This window comes from Nematostella vectensis, chromosome 3, assembly GCF_932526225.1.
Source record: "Nematostella vectensis chromosome 3, jaNemVect1.1, whole genome shotgun sequence".
Taxonomy (NCBI): domain Eukaryota; kingdom Metazoa; phylum Cnidaria; class Anthozoa; order Actiniaria; family Edwardsiidae; genus Nematostella; species Nematostella vectensis.
Window position 1 is genome coordinate 7,221,527 of NC_064036.1, and position 25,195 is coordinate 7,246,721.

Consider the following 25,195-nt stretch of genomic DNA (forward strand, 5'->3'; position numbering starts at 1 on the left):
AATTACGTTTTTTTAAACGTTTTATTTTAGAGAAGGAACATATATTTTAAACATATTTTCTAAAGATTTTCCGGAGTCAATGGTATCGTTTCTTACCTTACATGTGTGATAATTTCATGAATCATCCCAAAATTCAGCTTGCGAGGTCGACTGAAGTTTGAACTTGACGTGCTTCACACTGCTTTTAATAAAGAGAGAGTTCATTTAACGATGGTCATTTTTAATTGCCTTATTTCCTCTTGTAATTAAGGTCGAGAGAGGGTGAGAAAAGGAAAGCACACATTTTAATAACAAAGAACCAAAAGGAAAAGTAAGGGAATATTTAGGACATGGTGTTTTTCATATTATTTTATTATATTACAATAGAAAAATACTTCAAAGTAATCTTTTTGCAGTGATTTTGGCGAAATTTAAAGAATAACGATTGAGACTTATCATTAGAAAAGTAATATTTTAGATTTGTTTTTATTAAGAAAAGACTTTCATTTTATTTCATTTCACTCTACCCATCGTAAACATGCACTTTCAGTAATTATTTTGTAAACTTGTCATACGTACAGTAATTGAATGGTATTGTTGAAATTAATTGAAATTAAAATAAAACAACAAATACGGAATAAACATGATTATTTTCACAGCACTTTATATACTCATTTCTTTTGCATATTAGGATTCTATTTTGCAGTTGGACATCGCAACGTTTTACTCCATATTGTTACGCGCCGGGCGATTCATTGATATGGATAAACATGGAGGTTTAAGTTCATTACTCAGATTGCTAAGAAAATGAAAAAAAGTCCTGAATTTATTTAAACACTTTAAAAGAGAAACGAATAATTACACAAGCGCCCTCAGAAAAGCAATGTGCCCCCAGACCTTCTATAACAGCCCATAGTCAGAGGTGTGTGTGTGTGGGGGGGGGGGGGGGGGGGGGGGTTCCGCTTGAAGATCCGTTCAAAGCAAAAAGAGATTATACCGTACCGTTCACATCAAAATGTATTTAAAATGACTATAATTTTTTTATAATAGTTATCTTTATTATTATCGCTATATGGTAAAAAGGTACCTTATTAATAACATTTCAAATAAAAGATTTCTCTTCGCTGATACGGACTTCCTGTGTTATTCGGAAAAGGCGGGAAAACATACGCGCGAGTCACTTCAGAGGCAAAAATTGAAATGTACATTTAAATCACTTCTTTGGTGGTTTAGATCTTTCTCCGTTCGAGGTTGTTACTGGAGATAACCGCCTATGGGTCGCCCAGAGAGGCGAGGAGGGGAACGGAAACGGGCAGATGCGAAATCCAAGAAAACTGATGGATTATTGAAATCGAAGATAACCAAAGATGATGAATCGTTTCATGACGAACGGCGACCAGGAGAGGACGTCAATGATAGTCTACCGACTAAAAATGCAATATCTTCAAGAGAATCGACTTAAATTTTGTTGAATTGTGACAGTTTTTAAAGACCTTCAGGTTGATAAGAGAAGTGAAGCGGAGGCTACAGGCGCTTCTTTAAAAGAGTCAGTCCAGTCTAGTGAAGAGTCTCGACTCTCCCGAATGACCTAGGGGGAGTCTACACCAGCTCTGACAGAGGGCTTTTTCGTGCGTATCAACGCTTTGTCCCAAGTTGCTAGATACTGTCTTTTGGCACACCAAAAGGGAATTAGGGAGTCTTTATGACTCCCTAATTATCAAACAAATCAGTCGTCTTTTGTACAGTATGGCTTTAATGCTGTGCTTTGTTAGTCAAACAACGACTGAAGTCAGCGTTTTGTATCTTGACTCGAACGATTCAACACTACGATTGTGTTTTTTATCGCCAGAGCACGCGCATACGTTATTCAGCGCTGTCTGGATGGTGTACAGCAAAAAAGTGGATGGTATTTTTTGTGTCGTATTCTGTTAATTTGCTGACAACCTATCACATTTCAAGGAATTGTAGAGGAAAAGTGAGAAAGGTAAAGAACACAAACAATCGCCGCGTCATCAAATTGCGATAAGAAACACGTAGGAGCTAAGCTGACCATGGAGAATAGGTCAAAGCTGCAAATGTAAGACGTTACCGACAGAGTTTTTCATTCGTGCAGTCTTAGTCTTAGTGAGACATTGCTCCGGGAGTCACTGACGACGTGCTTCGAACCATCTTATGTCTGCTGCACTGAAAAACGCCCCGGGACGCAAAACGAGCTAATCGAGATCATGGGCGCGCACATGATTGTAAGAAGTATACCCAGACGAGCTCGTAGAGTCACCCTTTTATTCAATCATGGCCCATGAAATTACCTCGCAAAACATCGAGCACCTCGCAATCTGCGCTCGATCGATTCGTTGATAAAGGCAATAATATCCGTAAAGAGTTTCTCACGGTTTTGACTAAAAAAAATCACGGGGAAAAGATTGCCGAACGTATCTCATTATCTCGTATTTCTAAAGAAGCATGGTGTTCCTGTTGAATGACTTCGAGAACTGTCGTGGTACAAGCCAGAATAAGGAAAGGGGCCCCTCTGGCAGCCTATATACACTGCATGCAACAGTCACTGTTTAAACCATCACTAAGTCAACATCTCTACCGCAGGTACGGAGTTGACAGGCTCCAGGACTATTGTTGCAGGTACTTTCTGAGAAAGAGAAGCGAGGCGCTAGAGCACGCCATACGTCGCAACTTGTCTGATGCCACAAAGCGCAAGCCACTGTTAGATCTCTGTAAGACCCGCTGGGCAGAGCGCCACAGTGCCTACCAGCATTTAGCTACGAACGCATCATCGCTTAGAAATGATAGGATTCAAGCGTAACCTGGATAAATTTGGCCACGAATTCGCCGACTGGGACCCGGGTAACAGAAGTGATGCTCAACAAATTTTGCGCAGCATCGCGTTATTCGAGTTCATTGTGGTCTTCATCACCATTAACCAGTACTTGTCGCACCTTTCTGGCATTACAGTCAAGCTCCAGGACCAACGACATCATTGAAGCGCACAACAAGAGAGCAAGTCCTTGCCCTCGAATGAGCGCGATGACATAGATGCAGGATTTGCGCTTATATATATACCAAGAGTGTCGCAATGGGCAAAAGGTTGGCGTTGAAGCTGAGATGCCTCGTATAGTGCCACGCCAACAGCATCGTAGTAATACCGAGTCGAGCACTCCGTGTGAGTATTTCTAGCGAAATATTGCCATTCTATTCTTGGACCATGTAGTCTCTAGTCTCGATATGCCCCATAAGCAAAGATCGCTTCTTCTTCGCCTGGTCACCAGTGTATTATGTAGCGAAGACGCCGTTGACATAGGTGAAGCTCTTAAAGTATATGCGTCTGATCTACCATCACCTGAGCTGGTTGAAATGGAGATCAAGCACTGAAGCCTTTTTGTCTCAACCACAGAAAACAAGCGACCAGTCACCCCTACCCAAGCTATAAAGCTGTGTGATGGCGACTTGTTCCCAAATTTCGAAGTCCTCCTGCAAATCGACTGCACAATACCCGTGACGTCCTGTGAATTCGATAGAAGTGCAAGTGCGTTACGAAAGCTTAACATTCTAAACCTCGCCTGGCGTCCCTCGCTCTGCTTTACATGCACTACGACACTTAGATAGATGAGGACAATGAAGTTGATCTTTATGCACGCTTTCACCCTCATCGTTTGGAACTAGACACCCTTCTTTGATTCTCGGTCTTTGAACAAGAGACGGAACGTATTTTTTTATTTGCTAAAAATTAGGTTACCTTAGTAGAGAAGCATTATCTGTACTGGCTTAGGATAATGAATGATGATAAAGTCTGTAGCAGATCTATAGCTTGACTGGCTTACATCAGCTTGTTAAAATGCGCGCAATGTGGCGGGATAAATACTATCCATAATGATGAGGTGCACAGTGGAAACAACAAGCGTGGACCAAAGACAAGTATTCTGAACAAAAGCTTTGCTCTTGGCACTTATCCACTTGGCCTTACTCAAGCAGCACACCTTTTAAGCCGCATTGTCACCAGTTTACTTCCGGTCGATTACGTAACAATATCCGATGATTTTTAACGGAAAACGCGAAAAATATTTCAAATATTGAAAGCAGTGTGTTTATTGGAAGTTTGTTGAGGATCTGATTGATAAATTAGAGCGGATGGCCTGTTTAATATCTCGGATTTTAATAGATTCTTTTGTCTTTTAACGGTTGAGGTTTCCGTCTGACCTCCGGAAGTAAACTGGTGACAATGCGGCTTTAAGCTCTTATGGGCTTGTCTGTCCTTACTCACAAGGGGTATGAAAATAAAAGAGTTGGAAAAGGAATAGAAAAGTATCCATGGATAGCTGTTCCACGTGGTTAGAAAAAGAAAAAGGTTAAGGGAGCAATCTCATATTACATGGGATGGCAAAATACAGGCCGAGATGTCAAGGGATGGCAGTAGGAGCTAGCACAAGAACAACGAAATAGATAAGTGTTGAAATAAGTACTGCAATCTGGAAATAGCCTGATAAACTTGTTCTCAGGAATTTGTTAAAGTGACGTAACACTCAAGCTTTATATCGTTAGCCAATGAAGAATTCATAAATCTAATTCGTTTTTTTTTTTCAAAAACGAAAATGAAAGCCTGAAAGGTAAAAGGAGGATTAAAAAATAAAAATGCAAGACCCCTGCTAAGTCGTGGATAATAAAATGGTAATTTGGGACAAAAGCCTGGTTTTGGTGCCTTTTAACCCATTATGTAGAGTATGAACCAAACAAATAATTATGTGGTTCTATTTATACATAGGGTATTTTGTTTTAGACAAGTGTAAACAATGGTACTATTGTCATGTTGGAATAACTGCTTCAGGTAAGTCTAGGCTCTAGGTTGGTTTCCTGGGGACTACCAGTCGACCCCAGATACCACTGATGGAAAAGGGGTCCCTTAGCCCTCTTTGGGTGATTTTGCTTATAGACATTTAAAAAACTGATTCCTCCTCTTGGTAGACGGAGTTAAGTATAGAAATGTTATTCATGGAGACATTGGAAACAATGCTACTGGTAGCGAAGTGCGGATAAATTCCGAAACTTAAATTATAAAAGCAAGAATGTGTGGGAGCTAATTCAGCAAGCATGCATGCAAGAAAAATAAAAAAAAGAACTTGGTGCACAGCCAACAGTAGTAGGGGGAAATGGAAATGGCTTACCAGTGGCGTTTCGTAAGTGTGTTGACCACATAATATATCGTAAAAGTTGAACTGATAACGAACGGACTTTGAAGCGAAACCTTTCATTCAGATAGCTATTTATCGAATGTGGCCCGATTTATTATTGCCAATAAGGCAGGAATGACGTTAAATAACAGTCTTAACAATCACCACCTTCAAAGAATTCAACTACGGCCGCCATGTGTGTTTTTGACATGGGTTGGAAAACCGCTGAAAATAATTCGCAGGCTTTTTCCCTAAAACGTTTGTTTTGATTGAAAAAGAGTTGTGATGCTATTTGAAGAATTATGATTGGCTATGGGTTACACTTGAGTCGACGATTAGTGACTAGTGACACAACCCCGCTAACCGCAAAAAGTCCTGAATAGCTTCGCTATTCACGACTTAAAAAATTACAAGGCCGCATTCGAAGCAATGGTGCCGATCCATAGGGACCACTCCCTATGCAGCGATACTTGGTGTGGCTTCCACAGGAATCCCGAGTATCGACACATTGACCTTCCTAACGGTCAGAATTTGCAAGGGGAAACACAGATGAATTAATGTGTTAACAGTATCACTGCAACCAAGGCGTCTAAGACACGGTACTATGGATGGAGCTCATCTAATGACATACAAGCGGTTGCAGGCGTGCGTGGCTCAAGCAAATGAAGGTATATGATAGTATTGAGTGCTTGCGAATTCTTGCTTACGCATTAGCTCGGATGTTTTGTCTTGTACTCGTAATTTCTCTCTAACTTTTTTTCGGTAGCCCTAGCTATTGCTGGCAGGATGTGAATAGATAACAGGGGTGAGGAAGTGTTAAGGAAAAAGAACTGCGGTCAGAAACATAAAATGTTCGTACAGTTATTTCATGGCCGTGCCAATCTATCCCATAAAAAGTAATAGTCAAAAAACAGATGAGAAGTTGTGTTTTGCGTAACAGTAAACTCACCAGTTCTATTTTCTTTTTAGGTGTGGGTTACGTTAGGAAGGTGATGAAAGAAATGGAAATAGGAAGTGAAGGTAACGTGCTGAAAACATACGTTGAAAGCTCACAAACAAAAACAAGCCATAAGATTTTGAAAGAATCCAAAGCATTCCGCGCCAGAAGACAAAACCTGACGAAAAAGCGGTGGTGCAAGACTAAACAAAAGGAGAGAGGCAAGGGCGTGGCGTACTCCTCTAGTATGGGGATCGACCTCGACACAATCTAGGCTGAAGTGTAGGAAGTCCAACGGGCGTCTCGCGTAAAAGAATGCCAGCATAAAAGGGGGAATGATGGACACGGTGATCTTCATAGACCCTGGACATCCTTTAAAACCACCTGTAGAGACCTGTCATATGTGTACTTCGATACTAAGACTACAAGCAGGGGCAAAGACTGTGAGATCAGGAAGCTTGCTGCAACATCCTCGGGGTTTCCATCTTTCTCAAGACACATTGCGTCAACCCAGAATATCTCTCCGAGCGCCCGTATGGTAAATGGCTGAACCGTCACGTTCAATGAAAAAGGAAAAAAATGCTTGAAGAGAAAAGGGAAGTGCTGCCTTGTCTGTCAAAAGAAAACGCATTTGCTCGATTTCTGGAACAACTGGATAGCATTAAAGAAGGTGATGCATGCACGCTAAAGAAAAAGCATCGGTTATTTTGGGAAATATATCGGAAAGTTCATAAAATACTGATCTTATGTTAAATAACTTAAAATTGGTTACCAATAAATAAAATAAAAAAGTAGCACATCAAATACGGATGATTGAACAAGTGTGTCTTCGCATCCTTCGGAGAGAAATCAAACGTAAATACGACTCCATTTTTGCTAAACATTACCGAACTTTAGGAATACCTTCTTCCGCGATGTCCCACGGACGAAATCTTTACTTTTGGATACATCGGGAAGAAAAATAAGCGTTTCTCTATTCGAAATGAAGAACAACTCACAGAAGCAATTTAATTGGAAAATTAAGCGTTTAATAATTTACCCCTAACGTTTTAGGTTGATCCCTGCACGACTAAAACATTGAGCAAGAAAAGACAAGGTTTGTAATGATAATTTATCGATTTGCGATAACAAAGTTTTTGATATATATTTTTATTCAGCAACATTGTATTTATTTATTTAATAAGCTAAAGAAAAAGATGATGAAGAAAAGTTATTTGATAACAAGAGTAAAATTCTGTCGGTAAGAAACACATAGCAAAGAATACAGTGAAAACCCCGTGAGAAAAACCAAGAGGAGGATGACGAATGGTAACAAGAGAAAAATCCTACCAAACAAACAAGGCACAGCAATTCACTAGTGGCATTCATTGACCTTATCACAATCGTTTTATTTTATAGTTTTGACTGTTGCTTTGTTCAGGGAAGAAACAGTCGAGACAAATAAATTCCAATGGTCTACCCATTCCTTGTCTCTTATCTGATCCACACGACACAAGATCACATGAGCTGTTGTCTGAAGAAGGGTATTTTTATCATTATAACGTAATAGATTTTTTAATTTTTTTATTACAACTATTATCGTTTTTTGTCTCTGTTATATAAGGTAGAGGTATAAATATCAACTTTGACATGTGAGAATTACTTTAAGAAGAAAGCTCGAAGCGGCATGAGATAATTATTTAAAGAAAAACAAGCTCGTTAAATTCAAGCCTTGAACAAATAAGAAACCTTATAGCTGGCATATTTTAATCAAAATGTGTGGCATGTGCTGAAAAACCATCTGCGATGCTAGATGAAGACGAAAAACAAAGGACGGAAACTACCTCACTAGATATTTGAGAGAGCGTATCTGGCCAAGGCCAGTAGTTACCTTCGATGTTCAATTGAATCCTATGGCTTGCTCTAAACTCTTATCTGCTTGGGTGTTTTCTATATATATTTAAATATTTGTTTAAAGGCCCACAATACAATCAGCATTTCCACAGTAGACAACCAGCATTTCCTTTTTACATATTGGCTGTACAACTTATTGTTATTGGGTGAGCTTCTGTGTCACCCGATCTTAGATAACTTAACAGATACCAGGACACCACCCTATGAGTAGCATTGTGATCATGAGCCTTGAAGAGCAGCTAAAAGGATAAAAACAGGTAGCGAACGAAGAAAAGACGTGCAGAGGAAAAAAATTTGTTCTGAAATTGTACTAGCTCGTGGTGCCCATAACCAAATATGGCGCGACGAGCCTAGTAGGCATAACGTACGCGAGAGATTTCCATTTTGTTTAGTTTGCTCTTTTAATTTGTTGCGTCTTTGTATTTAATCATGTCGAGAAAGTCATCAAAAAAGGCAGCGAAGAACCGAACTGATTCTTTATCTCCCGGTCCGACTACCATCGTCGAGGACGAGGAATTCGTTACAATGGCGGCCGTAAAAAATCTTCTGGCCGTCCAGGAATCCATGATGAGATCCGTATTTGAATCAATGGTATCGCAGATAAGTAGCCGGGTCGATGACCTGGTAGAGAAGGTTTCGGGCCTAAAGGCAAGCCTTGAGTTCACTCAGAGTGAGGTTGAACGCTTTGGGCCTATCAACAAGAAAGTTAAAGAGACTGACAGCGAGGTTGTTAAAGTAAAGGACGCTCTCGAGTATCTCGAGAACCAGTCGAGACGTAATAATATACGTGTGTCCGGAATACCCGAAAGTCCAGGAGAGTCGTGGGCCGATTCAGAAGCTAAAGTGAAAGAGGCGATCCAGACGAAGCTTGGTTTGGAGATTGAGATCGAAAGTGCCCACCGCGTAGAAAGGAAAAAGGCAAAGGGCAGATCCTTGACGCAGTCGGAGAAAGAGAGGCCGAGGACGATTGTCTGTAAACTCAAGGACTGGAAGACGAAGGAGGCGGTTGTGAGAAAGGCCAGGATTGACAAGCCGGCGGGTCTCTACGTTGCAGAAGATCTTGCAAGGGCTACACTTCTTAAGAGGGAAGCTAAAATCGAAGAGATGAGGAAGGCGAGAGCTGAAGGGAAGAGGGCTTACTTCATACTAGATCGCCTAATTATTAGAGATCAGAAACAGGATGCAGCCGAAGGTAACATCCAGGCAGCCGGCAGCGGATAGTGTGATAAGTAATCTGAATATTCCTTTAGCTAACGTTTTGCCTTTTTGTCATTTATCGGATGAAGATTTTCAATCAGCGCTTTTTGAACAGCAAAATGGCGTAATTAGATTCGATCATTATCGATTAGAAAATCTTAAATTCAACCCCTTACTTTCTGAAACAAACAAGCAACTTAGCTTATGCGTTAATAATGATCCCGATGCAAATTTCCTGTTCGTCGTTTTCATGTGACTACTACATTGAGGATCAATTTAACGAATTAGTGAATAGTAAAACGGAAAAGGGGTTGTCTATTTTACATTTGAATACCCGAAGTTTGTCCGGTAATTTTGATAAGGTAACCAATTTACTGTCAACACTGAATTTAACTTTCTCAATGATAGGAATTAGTGAGACTTGGCTAAAAAATGTTTGTCATTCTTGTGACATTCCAGGCTACAATTATGTTCATGAACCACGCAAAGGCAGAACTGGGGGAGGTGTTGGCTTGTATCTAAAACAGGAATTCGAGTTTAAATGCCGCCCGGAAATATGCTTTTCTGATACCTGCGCGGAATCCTTATTTGTTGAAATAACTCGTCAAAAGGAAAGAAACATTGTTGTTGGCGTTGTCTATAGACCGCCAGAAAAAGACGTACAAGAATTTTGTGATGAACTAGATCAAATTCTTTTAGCCATCTCTAAAAATAACAAGTTGTGTATATTAATGGCCGATTGGAATTTGGACCTAATGAAGCATGATACCCATCGTTTAACTGCTGAATTTTTGGACATAATGTATTCTAAAATGTTTTTTCCTTTGATAACGCGCCCAACAAGAATAACTTCTCATACCGCTACACTTCTTGACAATATCTTCATTAACGACCACGATAGTTTCAGTTAAAGCGGGGTATTGTTTTCGGATGTATCTGATCACTTACCAGTTTTTACTTTACTTTCAGAAAATATTAATGTTGTTGATCACAAACAATGGACATTTTATAGAGAAAAATCCGCCACCAGCAAGGCGAAATTTAGATCTGAACTAGAAATGCACAGTTGGGATCATATCCCTGATGATGATCCTTGTAGTGCTTATAGCAATTTCTTAGATACGTTTACGACGATTTATAACAATTGTTTTCCATTAAAAAAAGTAAAAACAAAGAAAAGCATTACAAGGAAGCCTTGGTTAACTAAAGGTCTCCTGAGGTCAATCAAGAAAAAAAATAACTTATATAGACAATTCTTATGCTCTCCAACATTACGTCACGAACATCAATATAAGAAGTTTAGAAATAAGCTTAATCACATACTTAAAATAGCAAAGCGTGATTATTATGACAAAAAACTATCCGAATACAAATCCGACGTTAAAAAAACGTGGAGAATTCTTAATGAAGTTATTAATCGTCGTCAAAGTAATTCACGTTTGCCTTCTACATTTAAGGTTGCCGGCCGTGAAGTCAGCGATCCGATGGAGATTGCAAATGGTTTTTGTGATTATTTCACAAATCTTGGTCCCTCTTTAGCGGAGAAAGTACCATCTTCTGATAAATGTTTCTCTAGTTTTCTGAACAATGATATTCTTAATTCAATATTTTTTTCTGATACTGATAACCAAGAAATCATTGAGATCTGCTCAAGCCTTCGTCCTGGCACAGCTGCTGGGTTTGATAATATTCACATGGATATTATAAAGCCAAATATTGATATCATTTCCAAACCAATAGCTGATATTATCAATTTATCTACTCGGTCTGGCATAGTCCCAAAGAAGTTAAAAGTGGCACGCGTTTTACCACTGTTTAAGACTGGTGATCAGGCTTTTTATGCAAACTATAGACCTGTGTCCGTCTTACCAGATTTTCGAAATTTTTTCGAGAAAGTTGTATAAAAACGCTTATATAATTTCCTGATTAAATATGATATTCTATCAAATAACCAATATGGTTTTAGAAAGAACCATTCGACAGCTCTTGCACTTCTTCATTTATACGATACTCTATCTAGTGCTATTGATTATAAAAAATATACTTTAGGCGTTTTTATTGATCTGTCAATAGCGTTTGACACGGTCAATCATGGCATTTTACTAGCGAAATTGCATAACTATGGAATACGTGGAACTCCTCTCAAATGGTTTGAAAGTTATCTTTCAGATAGAGAGCAGTTTGTAAATTTTAATGGCGTTTCTTCTTGTCGTAAATTAGTGAAGTGCGGTGTCCCACAAGGCAGCGTGCTCGGGCCGCTTCTCTTTCTGATTTATATCAATGATATATGTAGCGTTTCAACCGCCTTAGACATACTTTTATTTGCTGATGATACAAGTATATTTTTCTCCCATAAAAACTTAGACTCATTAAGTCTCACAATCAATAATGAACTTACCAAATTAACAGATTGGTTTTGTGCAAACAAGTTATCTATAAATATAAAAAAATCAAACTATATTATCTTTAGGCCACGGCAAAAAAGGCAAAACATTGATATAAAGGTCACCTTAGGTGATCAGAATATAAAGCGAGTCAAAGAAACAGTATTTTAGGTGTTATTCTTGACGAACATTTGACATGGTTACCACATATTACCAATGTCGCGCGTAAGGTTTCAAAAGCTGTAGGAATTATGTATAAAGCAAGTTTTTGCCTTTCAAAGCAATCACTATTGACGTTGTATTATTCTTTGTTATATCCATACTTGCAATACTGTGTTAGTGTTTGGGGATCCACTTATCCATCTAATTTAAATCGTATTCTTATGCTCCAAAAACGAGCAATACGTATAATTGTTGGAGCATCCTATGGTGCACACACTGATCCGATATATAGGAATCTAAACATATTGAAATTCAATTATTTATTTTTATTTCAAATAGGTAAGTTAATGTATCAATTTAAAAATAGGTTACTTCCCCAAACATTTAACAGGATATTTCAATTGAACTCTCAAATTCACGATTATTACACGAGAAGCTCCAACTTGTTTCATATTTCAAAGTTTAGAACAAATATACATAAGTTTGCGTTAAGACATCAGGGACCTAAATATTTCAATTCATTGTCTTCTGATATTCAGTCTGCCAAAACGCTTAACTCTTTTTGTAATAAGTTAAAGACTTCTCTTATTAACTCTTAATTTTTTTTCTTTCTCGATTTGTGTTTGTGTGTGTGTGTGTTTTATATAAGTATGAAAAAAAATATGAAAGCTCTCCTACCAAATATTTATATGATTAATCTGAATGTCCGAACTATCAAATATGTATTTTCTGTTAAGATTTAGGAGGTCCGTCTCGTATAAGCCTTGCGGTTTCTTACGGTCCTCCTTGTCACACTATGTAAATTATTATAATTATCTTTATTTAAAAATATGTATTAAGTGACAAAACAATAAACTGAAACTGAAACTGAATCTTCGGATGGTCGGATCTATCATCTGTAAACTTTTTGTGGGCTTTCTGTGCTTTCGCAACACAGCAATCCTTAGATCATCTGCTAATTTCCGGTGTTCAATGTCCGGTTAAAGTGGTATAAAAGGGCTTTGTTATCAAACTGTGACTGCTACAGTCAAAACATATTTAAGGTTATTAGGGATATAATCTAATTCAAGATATTCATTTGCAAACAAAACAAGTAAAATGCTAGCAAAGCTTTTCATTCTCGATGTTTTAGTACTTTCTGATTTGCATCTCTAGGTATTTTGCATTGTTTGAATTTGTGTTGAAAGAGCGAGAAGCCAAAACTGTGACATTTAAGAGAACTTTAAGAGAAACACAAGGGAAAAGCACCTTCTGTTAGCAGGGTCACTGTTTGCATGGTAATAAGAGAAAGCCTCTGTTCGCGGCAAAAAGGAGAGGATAGATTTTCACAAATAATTTTTCCACAACTCCTGTAAGCATTCACATTCTTATGTATACTCTCAGCATCTTTGATGTGTTGATACTTGATACTTTGTTGAGCATCCTGTGTATGTTTTACACATAATAAAATAACTATTAAAACACATTTGCATTCACAAGTTGGCTAACAGAGCCTTTGATTAGTCTCTTCCCTTCTAAAATATTAAAAGCTGCTGGAGTCTTTTATGGTAGCAAAACATGGTGCTGTTTTCTGCCTTTTAATACTTTGCTGATCTACTTGCTCACAAAAGGTTTGGATTGATTTCAGAATTGTTTTTTCAAATTCCATGCTGTTGCCTGTTCCCAGGCAATTTACTGACGAACAAATGGGCCTTAAGATAAAAGAATGCAATGTTTAGCTTTTTAAAGCGCAAACATTCTCTATTCTTAGAGTCAGTAAGAAGCTGATTATTTTTTAGGTAAGGTGATATTGACCTAATATGGGAAACTTTAGGTTTTACAGCAGAGTCTTGGGTTTCACAGCAATAAGTCAATGACTATTTGACATAAGGAAAAGGTCATTATTTGCTGTGGGAAGGGCTGCTAAATTGAATTTTTTCTGGTTCAAAAATTTGACCCTCCCCCAATCTCAAGCACAAAAATGGCGACCCTCAACCAGAAAGTTATTTAACCCCATGATTGCAGAGATAACAAATGTAGTAGACACCCACAAATGTAATAAACCCACAATTGTAATAAGTTGCCCATGAATTTAGTAAGCTCACAAAACCATTGTAATAACAAGTAATCTGTGCAGTAAAAACAAAGAAAGGGGATTGGGCACTGCCAAGAAGAAAAATATATGTTATATAATTTGGTAAACGGAATATGGCATAAATGTCACTGTTTCAAATTCAAATTGTGCGGAGACAGACACCCTCCCCCCGCATGTGAAATTGTTGTGGTGGTGGTGCTGGTTTGGGGGAGGGGGGGGGGTTAAACGTGGTGGTTGGGGGGGGGGGGGGGGGTTAAAACACCACCAAGCCAGGAGAAGTGTTGTTTCCAGCCCATTTTTCAGGGGTGTAAATAATATTGTAAATACTATTTCCCATGAAAATTTTGCCATTTTCAACAACAATCTGAAAAGTTAGTAGGATGGGAGGGCTTTGACAGGAATTGAAATTCGCAAATTAATTGATGGTAGTGAATAAAACTGAAACTGCAAAAGATAAAAAAAGTAGAAGCCAGGCTTTAGTGGATAATGGTTTTCAATGCAAGCAAGACACAAGTGCAAGCAATGGGCACGTCACACATTCATTCTGTTTTGTGGGGGTTGTGGAGTTCACCCAAAAAATTTTTGAAATTCCAGAGTTTGAGGAGACTCGGAAATCTATCAGAATACCTTATCAAAAAAATATGGCCCTCCACTAAGCCCTGTATCAAAATTTGTGGCCCTCCCCTCAATCGATGTTAAAAAAATCGCAGCCCTCCTCCCAAACATAGCAGCCCTACCCCCTGTTAAATAATGACCCTTCCCTAATAATTCAAGTTATTATTGAAATTCCCTCCACCTGCCAGTGGAGGGAATTTCCGAGGAGCCAGGCCTCCGGGCCACAGCTCCCCGCCCCCCAGGAAGATACCCGTTACACCTTTCGGTGGAATATACTTACCTAGTTAGTTGCATGCTACACTAAGGGTGTGGTGGGAGGGCCGCAACTAGGCCACCAAGGGCCGCAACTAGGCCGCAAGGGCCACAATAATAATAAAATTAATAATAATAAACAATAGCAATAGCACTAATAATAGCAATAACAATAACGATAGTAGTAGCAATAATCATAGCAATATCAATAATAATAATACCGATAATAATAGTAATGACAATAGCGATAGTAATGTAATAGCAATAGCAAGAGCAAGAGCATTAGCAATAACAATAGAAATGGCAATAATAATAGCCATAACAATAGTAACCATAGCACTGGCAATAATTATAGCAATAACAATAGCACTAGCAATGATAATAGCAATAGCGATAATAATAGCAATAACAATAACCGTAGCAAGCAATAGCACTAGCAATAAGGATACCGATGATGATAGCAGTAGCAATGATAATAGTCATAACCATAGAACTAGCAATAGTAATAGCAATGGCAATGGCAATAACAATAATAATGTATGTATAGTTACTATTCCACTCGCAGTCAAAAACTGAATTACAGGAACAGGTAGCACACCACACATTTAGATACTTAACAAACACAAATTGCTAGTCGTTGTTTGCTAAGTCGTTGTAGGAGGCTGGGAGGAGCTGGATTGTCACGAGGTGTGTGTGTGTGTGTGGGGAAGGGGTTCTGTAGTTCTCGAGCAAATTAGTTGCGTGCAGGGTGGTCTAGTCTAGGGGAACTGCTGTCACTCTTCCAGGTAACGCAGTTATGTGTGAGGCCACACCTCATGGCATTCTAGGGCCTAGATCCACTGCAGATGCCGTAGCCTAAGAGGGAGGAGATGGGGCTTACCCATCTAACTACAACAGCACTGGGGCTGGTGGGGGGAGCCCTTGCCATGCCCAACACGACACTGCTAGGGCATTGAGAGAGAGGTGGATCAGCCGCCCCAACACAACACTGCTAGGGCATTGAGAGAGAGGTGGATTAGCCGCCCCAACACAACACTGCTAGGGCAGTGAGAGAGAGGTGGATTAGCCGCCACACCACGACACTGCTAGGGCAGTAAAAGAGAGGTGGATTAGCCGCCCAAACACGACACTGCTAGGGCAGTAAAAGAGAGGTGGATCAGCCGCCCCAACACGACACTGCTAGGGCAGTAAAAGAGAGGTGGATCAGCCGCCCCAACACGACACTGCTAGGGCAGTAAAAGAGAGGTGGATTAGCCGCCCCAACACAACACTGCTAGGGCAGTGAGAGAGAGGTGGATTAGCCACCCCAACACAACACTGCTAGGGCAGTAAAAGAGAGGTGGATTAGCCGCCCAAACACGACACTGCTAGGGCAGTGAGAGAGAGGTGGATTAGCTGCCCCAAAACGACACTGCTAGGGCAGTGAGAGAGAGGTGGATTAGCCGCCCCAACACAACAATGCTAGGGCAGTGAGAGAGAGGTGGATTAGCCGCCCCAACACAACACTGCTAGGGCAGTGAGAGAGAGGTGGATTAGCTGCCCCAAAATGACACTGCTAGGGCAGTGAAAGAGAGGTGGATTAGCCGCCCCAACACAACACTGCTAGGGAATTGAGAGAGAGGTGGATTAGCTGCCCCAAAACGACACTGCTAGGGCAGTGAGAGAGAGGTGGATTAGCCGCCCCAACACAACACTGCTAGGGCAGTGAGAGAGAGGTGGATCAGCCGCCCCAACACGACACTGCTAGGGAATTGAGAGAGAGGTGGATTAGCTGCCCCAAAACGACACTGCTAGGGCAGTGAGAGAGAGGTGGATTAGCCACCTCAACACGACACTGCTAGGGCAGTGAGAGAGAGGTGGATTAGCCACCCCAGCACGACACTGCTAGGGCAGTGAGAGAGAGGTGGATTAGCCGCCCCAACACGACAATGCTAGGGCAGTGAGAGAGAGGTGGATTAGCCACCCCAACACAACACTGCTAGGGCATTGAGAGAGAGGTGGATTAGCCACCCCAACACGACACTGCTAGGGCAGTGAGAGAAAGGTGGATTAGCCACCCCAACATAACATCTAGATGCTCCGGGCGAGGCTTGGCCGCAGCTGTTATCGTCCAAAGGCAAAGTCATATACAGCAATATGATCCACCAGTGTGGTTGGTATTCCCCAGCAAGATTATTACAAGTAAATACGTCTAACCATAGTAAGGTAACCCGAGCCAATTCAGCAAATGTTGTTGATAGTTAGGTTTCTGTCGTTCAGCCAGCTCAACTGCTACCAGCATCTGTTAAGTACATGCTTGACACACTGACTCTGCTAAACATCGTGGCATTCTACAAAACGACAAGCCAGCACACTGCATACATACTGACAGTATATATTACTCACCACTACCACCGACGTGAAGTGAAGGTTCGTCAATGTTAACTGCAATTGCATCTTTCCTCCACTAGCAAACGTGCCCTGATGTTGAGATGCTATAGCTCTGTCACACTAAGTGGCCTTGAGTCGTTTGCTTTTACCGAAGCGGTCGCCTCCAGCCATTGAAAACACCTCCCCACAAAAACGCGTCCGGCTGTGCGAACATGATCGGAACTTGTAGGCCTACCGAAGATTCCTGCTTGAGTACTTTTTGCCATTGAAAACACGGCGAAAAACCCGCGAATCCAGTGTTGAGTCGAGCGAGATTTGCAGAACTCTCAGAGAGGATGCAAACGTGCCAAGGCCTGAATAACCGGGGCGCCCAAGCCGCAGCAGGGACTAGACCCAGGAGCGCGCGGTCATCCTCGATTTTAACTTATGCTAAATTGCGCTTATGCTTATGTAGCATACATGTAAATCTAATACAAATCTTACCTCAACTCGGCGCTATCAGAGACCAAGTTCGGCGAAGGCGCGAAAAACTAAACGTTGATTTATGGGTAGCCCAAGATTCCCTCGGGCACAGGATACCCGGTGCAATGACCGCTGTTTTGATAATCGCCGGTTAATTTCTTATCAAGAGGACAAGAAAGTGGGGAAGTAAAGTACCGTAATGATTTGAATAAGCGCCCTCCTTCAAATTAGCGCCCCATCCCCAACAAGCAACCCCCTTCGACCTCGAATTTTGGAATAAGCGCCCCCTCCCCAATAAGCGCTCTCTCTCCCATCCCACTAAAAAAACCTCAAAATGCACCGACTTGAACGTTGTAAATTTAGCTCGCATTGATTTGCTTACATTAGAACACGGGCCTATTTATTGTTCCTTTAACTTCTTTATCCAAAAAAAAAGCAAGCTTTGTTCTCAATCTATTCAGAAGCTGGTATAATTTCGCCGAAGAAATCACCGCCCCCTCCCCACCCAATAAGCGCCCCCTCCCCGCCCAATAAGCGCCCCCTCTTCCAATAAACGTCCCTCTAAAGACCCGAAAAATTATTCAAATCATTACGGAATCACAACAATTTTGCTATTTAAATACTAAAAAGTTTTGTCATGCCTTCTTTATTTGTTACTTGTTTTATACCGTAAATGCATTAAATGCATATGTTTATATTCTACTTTTGGATTTTACATTTTATTGATCTCGTAAACGCCGGGGACCTTTATTAAATTTCGATGGTCCGAAGTGAGTGTTTATTTGATAGGATAGGCGTTTATTAGAGAGGAGTGTTAATTATAAACTTTAACAATATAACAAACCCAACTGTAGTGGGGTTCTAATTTTAAATTATAGCCTGCGCAGCAAGAATGTCTTGACATTGAGCTAGAAGCTACTCGTTTGCCAGAGGACAGACGCTACTCGCTTACTAGAAGACAATCAAATTTGATTTATATGACAGGAATCCCTGTGTCGTTTGTTTTTAAGCTGGAAGGGAGGGGAGGGGCGTTCAATAGAGGGGGAGTTTGTTAAATGCAAACTTGTAGGGGGGTGTTCATTAGATAAGAGACGTTCTCCAATTATTACATTGGATAAGCGCTTCCCTTGAATAAGCACCTCCCCCTAATAAGCACCCCCTTTGAACCAAAACTATTAATAACCACCTCCCCCTAATAAGCGCCCCTCTCCCCCCAAAGTTTAATGTAACTTAGTAAAATGAGTATTATACAAATATTTAATGAATGAAAGTTTATCAAAAAAGTTGCTCAAAGGTGTTTTAATGGTATGTACCGTATTTACCCGCGTATAAGACGCACCCGCGTATAAGCCGCACCCCGAATTACAAATTCATATTAAAGAATCAACAACATAATTTGGCTTTTTATGCAAGTTTTCGTCCTTCAATAAACACCCCCTTGAATATTGCACCTCCCGCGAATTAGCGCCCCTTCTTAGAGTCAAAAAAATAATATGCACCGGGACGCTTATTAAATTGTAAGTAAGTTTCAGAGTTTGTATTAGCAAACGATACCTATTTGAATTCCGGAACTCGAATGGCAGCAGCAGAAAACAATTCAGAGCCAGACTTGAAATGTAGTCTGACATTGCAGCCGTTTTCCACCAAACTACACCTGAATACTCAAATTTCACAAGTTTCAGTGAGGACGGCAGGGGACATAACTAGTTATAATTGATAGAATTGAGTATTAACCCTATTCAGACTGGGGGGAGGGGGTTCTTTAAGCCTCTCCTCCGGAAAAATTCGTATAACTTCTGAACTATAGCAGCTAAGAGGCTAAAAACACAACAGCGCTATAATTTTTTTTTACCTCGAATCTTTGGGGGAAGGTGTGGGTAAATTCTGCTCTCTCAAAGCTGTTGTTAAAAATGCCACTAGATTTACTAGATGACACTTTAAAAGCTCATATTAGGCATTTATCATTACTATGAGCAGTAATACATGCATGTAATTTTTTTCTGTAATAATTCCAGATTTTTTTTTTTTTGCAAAAATAATAAGAATCCAAGATGGCGGATCCAAGACGGCGGTAATTCTTTAAAAAATGATTATAAACGTTTTTATGGCCTTTTTGCATTGTAAAGCCGTTAAAAGGTTGATTTCGACATATCTGAATGATAGAAAATGATTTCAACCCGATATCTGATAATTTAGGCAATATTTGAAAGAATGCCTACACCTCGTATTTATGACGTCATTGGGACGTCATAATTGATTCGACCACACCCAAAATAGAATGTGACAATTCTTTGCAGGTTGGTTATCATTGTCTGTAAGTTTGATGGTCATAGCCTACGCGGTTCATGAAATACGGAGGGGGGGGGGGGGGGCTTTAACCTTAGCCATCGATTGATATGGGTACATTTATATAACGTAAGTAATTTTGATTCTACTTCATTTATTAGCATTCAATACACCTGTCATTCTAAACAAAGAAAAAATTTGGTACAGAATAAATTGATTGCGAGCAATGCGAACAATGTATTGATTTGTATTTTTTTTTCAAATAGAATACTCACTATGTTGAGAATAGAATACTCACTAGGTTGAGAATTTAGTGGGTTATTTGCATAAATTATGAAAACGGTCGGGCATTAAGCCACTGCGTTGTTATTACACCGTCGAATCATCGACTTCTCTAATCGTTTTCCTTGACAGTGCATAAACTTCTTTCTATTTACTTGCTTTTTTTAATTGCAACTCTTTCCCCGCTGCAAGTCTGAAATACGTGGCTGCCTTGGTGTCGACTTTTTAATTGTCCAATAGGGATCAACTCTGATATCTAACGGGAAAGGCGTTCGAAAGTAAAAAGGTATATCACATGACGAAATATCTTGAATTTCCTTCTTGCTCCTTGATATTGTTGTGCACACTCACCAAAATGGGAAAAATGGAATAGTATTCGTGTTTTGAAATACTTTAATAAAAAAAGTTAAAAAATATTGCATAGTTTGAAATACTTATTAATATGTATTTATTATATTTACTAAATAATATAACATTCATCACTGACATCCGCTGTAATTTAGGTTAAGGCGTGCAAAAGTAATTACTTACCTATTGATCGATTTATTGATTGAAATTCATGCCTTTTAACTGTCTTGTCTGCCCAATGCCTTTTTGCCTATTTTTTGACAACCCCCTTCCCCGGCTTTCGTTTCGCTTTGTGATTCACAGAGGACTGCTTAAACTTTTACTTTGTTCGTTTTCAGATAAAAAAATTATCGAAATCCAAAACCGGATTTCCTGGTAAAAAGAAGAATAGGTTAAATTGATCTGATTATTATCCATCTAAAACATATAAAGATGCTGGGTTTTTTCCTGCGCGTACCCGGAATTGGCGGAGTAGGAGAGGCAGTCATAGGTGTCGTATGCAAAAAGGAAAGTGTTTGCCGATACCTTGATAAGAAATGACCCACTTTTTGGCCGCCAAGGGGGGTGCGCGTGTACTTTGCGCACCCCCCTGTGTTCGCGCCTGTTTAGCTGCTAACTTCTTCATGATGTCTTTAATAAAACGGCGTAATCCTGATAGCAGGCGCGTACCCAGGATTAGCTGGGGCGGGATGCGCAGTCATAGGTATGCGCACCCCCCCCCCCCCCCCCCCCCCCCCCTGTGTACGCGCCTGGATAGTTTTTCATTCACTTGTTGAGCTTGGTAAACTTGCAGCCCCACCAGATCCCTGCCGGGCATCTGTTATTCTGCCGTCGAATCCTCGAATTTCCGGTCTCAACTTTCCACTCCCGATTATCTCTTATAAAATCTCTTATCATCTTACTTGATAAATTGTAACCTAAATTTCCTTCTTCTTCCTTGACAATTTATGTCCTTTTCTCGACTTTCCCCTCCCGGTTATCTCTCATCAAATCTCTTATCGTCTTCCTTGATAACGGTGTAACCTAAACTTCCTTCTTTTTCCTTGACTATTTTAAATCTCCAAAATACCACGCTTGAACCTCATCGCTGGGAATAAAGTCTTCTCGTATGCAGTTCTGCGGCATCCCCATCTTCCACGGGAACAAATAGAGCGTCGCTTTTGATTCCTGTGTTTTAGGCCTACCACAGGGATCTCTACATTATGTAAAAACCTAGTGTCCTGTTTGTTAGTAAGCGAATATATCGCTTTCGATAGCTTTCTGCTTGTTTTCCTAGACGTGTTTCGTAACAGATATCTGTGGAAAAGAAAGATAAGGTCTACCACAGGGATTTCTATATTATGTAAAAACCTAGTGTCCTGTTTGTTAGGAAGCGAATTCATCGCTTTCGATAGCTTCCTGCTTGTTTTCCTAGCCGTGTTTCGTAACAGATATCTATGAAAGATCTTCACTGATCTTGGTAATTGTTTTTCGTTTTTTAAGAGTTCTTCTCTAGGATAATTTTGCAGTTTTTTAGATGCTTCTTGTAGATGAACAGGGTGTTTGATCTCTGCTAGGTTTTTGCGACAACGAGAATCTCCAGAGGGACATATAACATGGCCTATATTATTGATCATGTACGTAGATTTCTTTCCTTTTATCGAGTGACCGCTCGTCTGCAGAGCGCATGCGTAAAACGTTGCTATGGCGAGCCCGCAGACCCAAATTTGTGCGTCCATATTTGATGTTTCTGAAACAGTAAAAAGAGAGTGGATGTATTTAGATTGGAGTCAAACAGGGACTTCATACCTATTATGCCTAGTGATTATTAGGTATTTTGAATTTTCTGTTTCTAAACAATATATTTTTTTAAAATCCATAATCTTTTCCTATACTTCTAAAATTACATCTCAAACTCATCTCAAACTGTTTTCACATCTTCAGTAGAAAGCAAGATGTCCCAACAAACTGATACCAGCAGAAATTAAAGACTTACCTCGCCTAGAGCAGTTGCTGTCTTGACACGCTATCTTGTTTGTTGTTCTCTTATCTCTAACAAAGCTTGCTTCATGTGCTTCTTATATAAGCCGGGTATGGATGAATTTCACGTGTTCTTTTATCTGATCTATCATTACGGAAATAACTTAAGTGAAAATTAACGCTTCCTTTTGGGGTCGGTTGCACCAAGCCTGAATAAGTTATCCGCCGGATAGGCGCTACCCGCTGGATAAAATCACTATCCAGCGGATATCCTTTTTTTTTAAGAACGTCTAATTTTCAGTTGAGCAGGGGCGGTGTATCTTTTTGGAGCAACGTAAAGCTGAAGATGTTCTTAACAATGTTTTTAAATTTTAGTTTTTATAAGAATATAATACTCAATGAATTATTTTATTAGGAAGGGAATTCAACAAATAAGAATAGCAATAATATTTAAGGGTGTATTATGAAACCAATTCGATTCTGCATTTTAGAATGCATCACACGAACAAAACTAAACATTTTCCTGCTATCTCAGCCTCTGCATGTTCTTTTAGCATGTTCTTAAAATTTGGTGGAATTTTAGGCTGGATGTTCTTATAAAAAGGTTCTTATATATAAAAAAAAGCAAGTGTAGTTATCTTGCGGATAAAATAGCGTTGCACAAAGCGTGGATAGAACGCTGGATAACTAACCACGGAATAGCCGTCATTTACCACTAAACAAGTGCTTTTCCCAGTTTTCTCAATTACAGCAAATCCTCATTACTGCTAGCCAAACCAAAGTGTAAATTACCTGTTTTCTTAGATATTAAGTGTAGTGACAGCGTTAATATTGCCCTGGGTACCAGAGAAGGAAGGGAGACCCATGGTACGTTAATATCTAAGTAAACAGATAATTTACACGTTTGGCTAGCAGTAAAGAATTAAGAAAACTGGGAAAAGCACTTGTTTTTTATGCATGCGCCAAATACTTTTTGACTTTTGAGACTAGAGTGTTATAATAAACAAAACATTCCCATGCACATATCAGTGCAACCGGGGGTAGTCATACAAAATATATGACAGATAAGTTACCAATTAACCGTAGTGTGGATTATAATGCAATATAGTGGAGTCGGGGGAAGGGAGGGTGGGGAGCTGATTTGGACAGAATCACGGAGTTTTTTTTATCAGGCAAGTCGATGCTTGACTGTAGACGTTGAATAAGATTACTCAGACGCACGCGTGAAATTCCCGAATGTTAGAGGCAAGCAGCTCTCCACACCCCCCCCCCTTCCCCCAGTAAACAAAAATAGCCCCACCCCCTCAGCAAATCCTGGCCATGCTGGTATCTTTGGATATGTTATGTCATTCTGGACTAGCTGCTACAAGACATCTGCTCTTTATCCCACCGTGTTTTCTTTGCATGTTTCTAGGGAGGTGGGGTGGGTTGCCGAACTCGTCCACTGATTGCTCTATCGTGATTGGACCTTACCCTGTTACCGGCCCCAGCCTAGAATAATGATTTTAAGTATTTTCATAACTATTAAGCGGAAACAACCAGCGTAAATCACACACCCTAAGATATACTGCCATTTGTATCTGAAAAAGCTGTTGATGTCAGGTTTTCGAGCGGTTCTTGTTCTTGTATGGCTTGTGATATTCCCAACAACCACGCGGCAGTTAAACATAAACTATTTTTGTTGTTTTCATACAAACTTCTCGTTATTCCAGTATTCGATGATTCTTGTGCAAATGATTAAGAGAAAATTCACCAGATGTTCTACCAGTCTACGGTGAAAATAGTGTACCAAGCAACCTCGTCCCATAGGTTGTGTACCAAGATCATCTCCGTCTGTGCTTTTACTATGCAAAGCTTTAGTGTAGCTATAGAGACAAAATTGACGTGGGCAATCAGCCAGAGAAAATAGGGGTAAGGTGAATTGGCTAGCCACTCGTTCACTTTGAAACACGTCTCAAATGCAAACTTTTTCCTTACTAGGTATCTCTATTTTTCCTCCTCCCCCTAGCATCCCTCGGCTCCCAGTTTCCATTCTCCCCGTCGCATTTGACTAGTACTTGGTCTTACCTCCTGATGATAAACCCTGTACTACTAGAAAACACGTGGGGCTGCTTAACCTTTCAAAGAGCTCTATGAAATATTCATTCCTTATTTACCGTAATTTATTATACATTTATGTGCATGTTTATGAACTTTTGTTGTTTTCATTATATTTTAACTCACTTTTTTCTCCACCAGCGTGTACACCTTACCCCTTATCAGCCTTTTTGTTTTCCGGTCTATACCTCCCTACCCACTACCTCCTCCTTAATCTTCCCATTCACCCTATACGCCATGACAAGAACAATTGCATCACTATCCCGTACACTCCTTATAGTCCAACTCCACTTAGCATTATCCCCACAATGACCCTCCCGCCCTCACCCCTGCCACCAACCTCTACCCGTATCACAACCATTATCCCCATTTTATGTCCCCCTTCTCCCCAGGTGCCATGGTACAAATACCCGCTTTTAACCAAAAAATCAATTTCAAGGCTTTTTTTCATAGGGGACTCGTTTTTCACACCAAAACAGGAGAACATGTTCTCCTGACCAAAACCAATGACTGCGGCTTTTAACTCTCCTGAGATAATATTTATTTATTCATTCATTCGTTCGTTCGTTCGTTCGTTCGTTCGTTCGTTCGTTCGTTCGTTTGTTTGTTTGTTTGTTTGTTTGTTTGTTTGTTTGTTTTTTGCGCACAATGGTGGAAATGCTCTGTAGCACGAATAAACGTCCTGGGGCCCCAAGGATGGCATGTGTCGTAAACTTGGGAC

At 40.1% G+C, this 25,195-nt stretch overlaps 1 protein-coding gene and 1 long non-coding RNA gene across 4 annotated transcripts in view; both read right to left on the reverse strand.

The window, feature by feature from the left end:
• Positions 1-17,359, reverse strand: part of LOC5513634 (gamma-aminobutyric acid type B receptor subunit 2) — a 76,738-nt gene extending 59,379 nt beyond the window's left edge. For 2 of the 3 annotated variants that reach the window (XM_032383190.2, XM_032383180.2), the window contains exons 1-3: positions 17,056-17,354; positions 14,699-14,765; positions 97-181 (exon numbers count right to left, since the gene is read on the reverse strand). The gene's annotated coding sequence lies outside the window, so the exon portion shown is untranslated. Of the gene's footprint in view, positions 1-96; positions 182-14,698; positions 14,766-17,055 lie in introns of all 3 variants that reach the window. The other variant, XM_048725788.1, reaches the window with a different exon arrangement.
• A 4,068-nt stretch (positions 17,360-21,427) lies between these two features.
• LOC116618959 lies at positions 21,428-22,807 on the reverse strand. The gene is made up of 2 exons (XR_004296435.2): positions 22,394-22,807; positions 21,428-22,147 (listed from the first exon to the last, which is right to left on the reverse strand). It is a non-coding gene; the product is annotated as an uncharacterized LOC116618959 (long non-coding RNA).
• Positions 22,808-25,195: the final 2,388 nt, after the last annotated feature.